This window comes from Dermochelys coriacea, chromosome 19 (assembly GCF_009764565.3).
Source record: "Dermochelys coriacea isolate rDerCor1 chromosome 19, rDerCor1.pri.v4, whole genome shotgun sequence".
In the NCBI taxonomy this organism is placed as follows: domain Eukaryota; kingdom Metazoa; phylum Chordata; order Testudines; family Dermochelyidae; genus Dermochelys; species Dermochelys coriacea.
In genome coordinates, this window is record NC_050086.2 from 12,162,761 (window position 1) to 12,170,761 (window position 8,001).

The window sequence follows — 8,001 nt, forward strand, 5'->3', positions numbered from 1 at the left end:
ACCATCCATGTTTTAAAAGGGGGCGCAGGGACGGAGGGAGAGCTGTGGGGTCTGGAATGGTCCCCGATTGTATTTGTGTCTTGGATCCAGGGCAGGTGTATTGGATCCACCAACAATTTTGCAACAAACAAGGCTGCCAGAAGTGGGCCCTAATCCTGCGGATCGAACCGCGGGCGGGACATGCGCTGACTTTGAGCCGTTATGCAGCCAAGCCTCCCCCAATGCGGCTTTCCTCCCCACCCTCTTCACTGGTTTCCATGCTCTCTGCGTGTGGCGCTGGCTTCCCCACTAGATGCGGGGGGTTGGCAGGGACGCTCGGGGACGCAAGGACAAGCTTGCGGGGGAATTTGATGAGGATGATCAGCAGCAGCAGCCTCATTTCATTCCAAAATACCTGCACCGGCCTGGTCCAAAGGGAACCAGCAAACCAGTCCAGGGGCGTTACTTGCCTTTTGAGCCTTCAGGGTTCAAACCAACCAACCCCCATGAACCCGTCCCTCCTCCGAGCAGCTGCCCACAGCCGGCCTGAAGATCACCCCCGGCTGCCCTCTGGAGCGAGGGGTTATAGGAAGAGGAAACAGAGGCAGGTTTTCCCCCTCCCGCCTCTAGCTGGAGGGGAAGGGGGGTCATCTGCCATATAACCCCTCGCCTGTGCCCCAGATCATCTGCCCTTCCCATTGCTCTCAGGCCGCTAAATAAACCACTCTGTTGCCCCCCTTCCTCCGTCAATGAAATATTACAATCCTCCCCACACCAAAAAACCCTCCCCCTTCCCCCACCCTGTTCTCCCCCCTGCCCGGCCTGCCGGTCCCCAGAGCCCCTGTAATCTGAAACGGCTGAGGCGCTCTCACTAATCCTGCTCTCGGAATCATCTGGGTTGATGGGGGGGGGGGTGGGAGGGGGCGGGATGGGAGGAGAGAGGCAGAGAGTAAATTGTACAGCACAAGGCATCTCTCGCCCAGTCCGGGGCTGCGCTTTGGGGTGGATCGGGATTAGCCAGGTTGCTCCCGACCGAGCCGAGACGGATTTCTGGTTTCGTTCCGATTGCCCCTGGAAAGGGGTCCTGCCGGGAGCGGAGGGGGCAGGCTGGTTTTTTGTACCCTTCAGAGATCACCTCGCCGCCGCGCCGAGACGCGGGGATGCTGCTGCTGCCCCAGGTGCCTGGAGGAGACGCTTGGAGGGGCCGGTGTGAGGCCCTTTCTGGGCTAGGGCGAGCAAAGCAAGAACTGCGTGACCCCGGCGCGGGTGGGGGTGCAGGTGGGAGCCGGGCAGGACAAGACTTTCCCATTGTAGTGCTCGGAGGGGGACCAGCGAGCCCTGATTTCTCCCCCGCCCTCTCAAAGACTCTCCAATGCCTGTCCTGAATTTTATTTATTTATTTATTTTTGGCATGATCCTTGTTTGTGTCCCCGGCAAAAAGAAAAACCGATCTCCAGCGGCTGCAGAGAAGAGGGATCTCGGGGTCCGGGGAAGGGGGTGGGGGTGGAGAATCTCGATCCCAGCACTGGAGGGGAGGAAAAAAAAACCAAACGAACCAGCCGCGCTGGAGCCGAGAAGCTGACCGCGATCACACGGAGACGAAGGGACCTGGGAGCGGAAGACTCTAAAGTGAAGCGTGGAGGCAGAGCCAGGAGTTATCCGCACCCAGCAGCAGCAGCCCCGGTCCCCGTCTTCTGCCGGAGGAGCCGCGGTGGGCGAACCATCCAAAGGAGCTTTTCTCGCTACTCCGGGGTGACTCCGGTCCCTTCTCCACTCGGCTTCCGCTTTTCGTGTTCACAGCGGACCTTGATTTAATTTCATACAATTAAGGCACGCGGTGAATGCCAAGAGAGAAGCCGGACTCAGACGCCTCTCCCCTGGCATCGCTCCTCGGGGAGGAGACGGATCCTAACACCCGGGACACTCCAAGGAAAGGAGGGTAAGGCAGAGAGCGAAGATCTCCTGGCTCGGGAGCCGGGTTTGCGCAATAAATACCGTCTGTGCGGTTACAATTCCCAGGCTGTTTGTTTGTGCTCGATTTGGCCCTTCTGCCCTGGGCACCGATTGCGCTTGTTGTGTGCTGGGCTCCGGTGAAGGACAGGGATACCCCGTGCGGAGCGACACACTGGCCAGCCAGGGACTCGCGAACCCGGAGGGACATTCGGAGCGAGGTGCAGAGGATGGCCGGTGGAGGAGGCGTGTGTCCATGTGAACACACTGGGAAAGGGGCTGCTCCTTTCCAGGCAGCCGATCCCCCGCTTGGGGCATTGTCCTGTGCACACAAAAAGGGGGGAAATGTTGCTCTGTCCGTGGCGGGGCTGCCGTGTGAGGGGTTTGTTGCTGCCTGCCGGCTGGCGGCTCTCCTGGGGGTCCCGGGGTCCCTCTTTCGCCGGCTGGGGTGGGGAGAACAAGGGGAGAGCGGCGCTGCTGGAGATTTTGTTAAAGGGGATTTTTTAAAACAGGACTTCCCTGGATTTAAAGCGCCAGAAGATGGAGACGCCTCCCGGGCGTGAAACCGACAAGAACCGACCTGTGTCCTAAAGCTGCCGGGTGTGTGTCTTGTCAATTGCAGTCAGCGGGAGCGGGAAGGGGGCTATTTAATTCCTGGGATTTAAGATCAACACGATCTTTGTCCCTCCCTTAAGGGAAACGCCAGCCGCCCTGGCTGAGGTTCCCTCTCTGCTTTCCAGCAGCCTGGACAGGTTCTTTTAAACTCATGGAGGTAAATGGAGTTAACTGCAGCTTCCTCGGGGCAGGGGTTCCCCCGCTCCCCTTCTCTCAGAAATCCTTACCCCGAGCAGCGAGACGCACCTCTCAATTTGGAGGGGGGGGGGAGACAGTCGCAGAAAGCTGCTCCTGCTCTCGGGGGTTTAGGGGAGGCTGTTCTCGGAAAGGAGCCTGGCTCCATGGTTCCCCCGACCTTTCACCTTCTCAAGGACAGAATGATGGGGGGGAATCTCCCTGGTTGGGGTGAGTCAAGGCCAGAATCACACAGCTTCCCCGGGACTGGGTTCAGCCGTGGACCAGATTTAAATGGCTGGTATCCCAGCAGTGCCCCTGCCCCTCCACTAACCCACACACCTCTCCCATGTACTCAGGGGCATCAACAGGCAAAGAAACTCTCTCTCTTTCTGGGGGCTCGTCTTCACAGGGCCATCTGGGAAAATTAATCCAAATTAAGGCCCATGTGAAGTGGATTAAACAATACCCAGTTAAGGCCACTTTAATTCTGCATAACAGCATCCTCACAGGGATTTAAGGTGGTTTCACTAAATGCCCTCAACTTCACACCTTTAGTGAATTCGGATTAGATGGCCCCCATGTAGACAAGCCATCCATAAATACACTCATTGCTGCAGCCACACATATGCATTCACAGCCGCCCACCCTCTGAAATGCACATGCAAATTCACACTCAAACACACGCACACACAGATTCCCAGCCACTCATCCGTACACACTCACACCTGCAAACACATCCACACATGTACCATCATCTTGACCAGCCATACAAAAAATGATTGGTGGGTCCCTGCCCCCGCCCCCTTTAACTAACAGGGGGTTTGAGCATGTTTCAGTGGAAAGCTTTTAACAAAAACCCCTGTTCTTTTGTCTGTCTGCATCAGTCTCTCTTACCCTGTGACTTTTATTTATAGGACTCTTCCAAGAAAGGGAAAGAAGAAGCTAAAAGACAGAAAAACAGCATTGGACTTAAACATAAGGGGTGAAATCCTGGCCCCCTAGAAGCAAAATTCCCATTGTCTTCAATGGAGCCAGGAGTTTACCCAGCAGTGGGTGAAAATGAGCAAGCGCCCACTGCCATTAGACATAGTTCATGGCAGGGTACAGCCTGCTGACCAAATGATGGAGCGCAGAAAGGGCCTGATTCGCCAAACACTGGTACAGCCAAGAGTGCAAAAACACCAAGCCCCAGTCTGATCTGCTGGCATTAGGTACATACATTGAGTCAGTGTCAGGGACTGTGCCAGGGGCAGGCCAATGGTGACTCACTGCCCCATTAGGGCTTTATTTACTTAGTGGTGTTTCTGACCCAAAAGCCCCTGCAAAGGCTCCCAGGAATGAGGTTTGGATCAGGCCTTGATGAGAGTCATTAAGGAATGCGGCAATTCTGTAAGTGACTTCACTGGTACCCCTTTGGAATGCAAAGTGCAGGTTTTTAAGGTTGTGATTTTGATTTTCCTCTAGAAAAATAAATGCCTCTTCCGACCCTCCACCCCCGTTTAGCAGGTGACCATCTTCAGATCCCAGGCAAGGCAGAGCTGAGTGCTACCTGTCTCCCTGCATTTTACAGGCTATCTTTAATCCTGCTGCTGGTTTCTTGAGAACTGCATTTCTTTCCTGTCATTCAGTAGTTCCAGCCACCCAAGCTCCTATATTGCCTTTGAAGTAGAGATAAAATCTAATGGACCTCACTTGCGTGTGTGTAGGCCCCAGCCAATTTAAATTGCTAAGAGACCTCACAGGAATATTTTTATCCCACTGCTAAGGAAATTCATTATAATAAAGCAGCCAGGCAGGTGCCAGGCTAGCTCCAGCCTTAGAGATGGAGTGGCAGCTCATTATAAGCCTTAACAGGCACTTTTCTGATATAGGGCTAATTTGATGGAAGGCCATTAGGAAAGTACCCCTAGGTAAGGTCACTCATTCTTGACCTCCAGGAGAGGGGGCCAAAGGGCTGCTGCCAGCCAGTCCTGCTCAAGCTGTAGAAAGATCATAATGTGATTGATCAGCCCGTCCATTTTTTCATAGCTAAACTGATGGCCCAAGGCAACACCAGCGAACTATTCCCCTTGAGCTATTCAGCGCTTGGCTGAAGCAGGTACAGCATCCTCAGGACACTGAGCCATCGCCCATTGAAGTCAGTGGGAGTCTGCATATGATGTCAATCGCCATTGGATTAGGCCCCACACTAGACCCCTGAAGGCTTTAATAAGGGTTTATTTTTTCGAAATAGAAATGGTTGTGCTTTTTTAAATTGGAACTTCCTCTCCTGCCCCGTATCCCAAATTGGGCTGCAGTTCTGGTATGGAGAAGACCCTGCATTTTTCCACACATACAAAAAAAAAAAAAAATCAATTGGACATTGGTGATCAACTCAACAGAAACAGGACCGCGTTGCTCAGCCATGGGCTGAGAGGATGGGGAAGGCGGGTTACTTGTCAGTGTTAAGTAATGAACAATGACACATTCAAATCTTTCCAAAGAACAGATTTTCTGTTTAGAAAGGTTTCAGAGTAGCAGCCGTGTTAGTCTGTATTCGCAAAAAGAAAAGGAGTACTTGTGGCACCTTAGAGACTAACAAATTTGTCTGTGTGGTATGTAGATTGTAATGGATTTTTTACCTTCAGTCCTTTCGGTATGATGTCCATCTGTTTGCATTTGGAGAGGAAGATGATGTCTGTCTGTATCTGTGCGAGTTTTTTCATGAAGTTGACAGATTTCCACTCTATACGGCTAAATTCAGTGCCTTGCATAATCACAGGTAGTCTCTAATTTGTTAGTCTCTAAGGTGCCACAAGTACTCCTTTTCTTTCTGTTTAGCAAGACCGTCATTGTGGGCTGATAAACAGGCAGACACACAAACCATATAATGGCTTAAGGGGCATTCTCCAAAGCCCACTCAGGTCAAAGGGAGTCTTCCATTCCTGCTCCATTCCTCTGGTGCTCAGCTTTCTCATCTTTCCTTAGGGTGTATCGCTCCTTTCCTCTCTTTTACCAGGCTCCAGCACAGAGTTTTCCTACAGGTTCTTAATTGATGAAGGAAGTCTCTCCCCCCACAAGCTGGAGGATGGAAATGGGAAATTGACAAGGAAGGTTAAAGGACCTTTCACCAAGATCTCCGCACACCCTCACTCAGGCCCTAAGTGCAATGAAAGTGGCTGATCAAGGCTGGTTGGTAGCAAGCAAATTAAATACATTGCAATATCAGGGAGGCTGCTGAGCAGAGGCTAAGCCTACAAAATCAAGGAAAGGAGAAAAATCCATGCGCCTCCAAGATCCTTGTTAAGTGTCACTTGCTGCCCCCCTTGCAGTCTGTGGCAAAACACCTGCTGACCAATGGAGCAGGCCCCAAGTGCCGGAGTGAGCCTATTTGACCCCTTGCCAACAGTCCCATACAGTGAGGCCAACATCCATCATAGACTTTGAGCTTTATTCTTTATATTATGTTAAATACAAACCAAACCCAGCTCCTGGGCTGATCCAAAGTCCAGAAGGACTCCCGATGACTGTAGGCCTTTTGTTACTGAATTAACTGCTGCTTCCATTGGTTACTTCTATGGCCAATGGTGGACTGTGGCAACAAGCCTCTGAGCCCCGATCCACAGACGTGGGCTCATGCTACCTCACTAAGTGCTGAAGGCCACCCCCACACTCACCCCAGGTTTCAGAGCCTGAAGTCAGGCCTGAGGCGCAGCGTTTACACAGCTGTTTTCAGTGCAGTAGCACAGGACGGGTGAGCCCGAGCCTGCAGAGGCTCACTGCCACGGGCTGCATAAACATCCCCCTAGAATTCGGTGGCGAAACTCCCCTTAAGCTGTCTGGCAGGAGGATGGGGCCATAATGTGTCAGAGGTGCAGAAATTGAGTGTCACGTGTCAGGTTTCTCCTGTCCTGGCTCTTTCTATCCCACTCTGTACCATGAGATTTCATGTGTGATTCTGGGGACAAACCAAAGCCCACGAAACCACATGCCCAAAGTTACAGACGCTCTGAGAAGTTCAAGAGTTGGCCTTTTGTTCAGGCAGATGAATATTTTTACCTTTTCCATACTCCCCTGATGCTCCCTCAACATTGGCTAAACAAACTAGCTAACATGGATTAATGATGGGACCCAAACCCTGAACCTTCAGTGATCAAAGCCTCAGCCTATACTGCTTGAGCTAAAAGGATGAAGGGCCATATTTGAAAGGTATTTAGGTGTCTAAAGATGCAGATCAGCACCTAGGCAGTTTCAGAGTTTCTCAATGACCAGTCCGAGGACCGGCACCGGTCCCAGAGATCTCCCTGACAGAGTTTAGGAAGACAGCAAGCCAGTCCCTGGTATCCAAAAGGCTGTGAAACCCTGCTCTAGAAAACACCATTAGGTGCCCACCTGCAAATATATTTGAAAATTCGTCCTTAAGACTCCTAGGCAGAGAAATTAGCTCTCAATAATTTCTTTTTAATGTTAATCAGTCACTAGAGGGCAACAGAGACTCTCATTCTCCTAGCATAGGTTATAAACACAGTACTTACTAAGCAAGGCATCGTCTCCCCACTTCAGCATTCCATCTTGGGGGACACCATAGGAGCATCTGTTCCTCTTGGCATGAGCCTGCAGGTCTGGAGGAAGCAAAGGGAAGATGCTCAATCTGGGAAATGGGTCAAACGTGGGGTACGTTTCCTCCAGACAGTTATTGGCACCTGGCCTGTGATCTGAGCACTCATGACTTACCAGGAAATAACAACACCTCACACTTTACATTTGCAAAGCACAAGGCAAACTAAGGACCCAGTCTCCTGCCCACTGAAAACAATAGCAAAACTCATTGACTTCTACGGGGCGGTCAGGGCTTGAAGGGCAGAGCACCCACAGCTCCTATGAGGTGCTAATTGATCCTAAAGACATAGCCAAGGGTCACACTGTGGGTCAATGGGAGAGCCAGGCATAGAGCTCCAGCAGGGCCAGGTTGGTCCTGGGTCCAGTCGGTTACATCATGCTACCTCTCAAGCTAATGCAGTTAAACTGAAGGGCTAACACAGCTCAGGCACTGCCTGGCTTTCAATAGCCCCCTAAACCTTGGGCTGGTGGGGTAGGCGCACTAGCCCAGATTATGTTTTCCAAAGTGGAAACATCAAAGATCAGGTCCACAATTGCTCCTGAGCTGCTCACCCAAGCAGGTTCGGTTTGCTGGTACCAGAAGGATTTGCAGGACAGTGTGTGCATGCTGCTGAAACAAAAGGCACAGGGCACATGCCTTTAGATCTAGGCTGTGGGATGCACCACTGCTCACTCAGCCCC

The 8,001-nt window shown here is 51.9% G+C and overlaps 1 long non-coding RNA gene across 1 annotated transcript; it reads left to right on the forward strand.

Annotated features, from left to right (window-relative positions):
• Positions 1–1,834: 1,834 nt before the first annotated feature.
• On the forward strand, positions 1,835–5,765 carry LOC122458286. Its single transcript, XR_006278265.1, has 2 exons — positions 1,835–5,226; positions 5,546–5,765. It is a non-coding gene; the product is annotated as an uncharacterized LOC122458286 (long non-coding RNA).
• Positions 5,766–8,001: the final 2,236 nt, after the last annotated feature.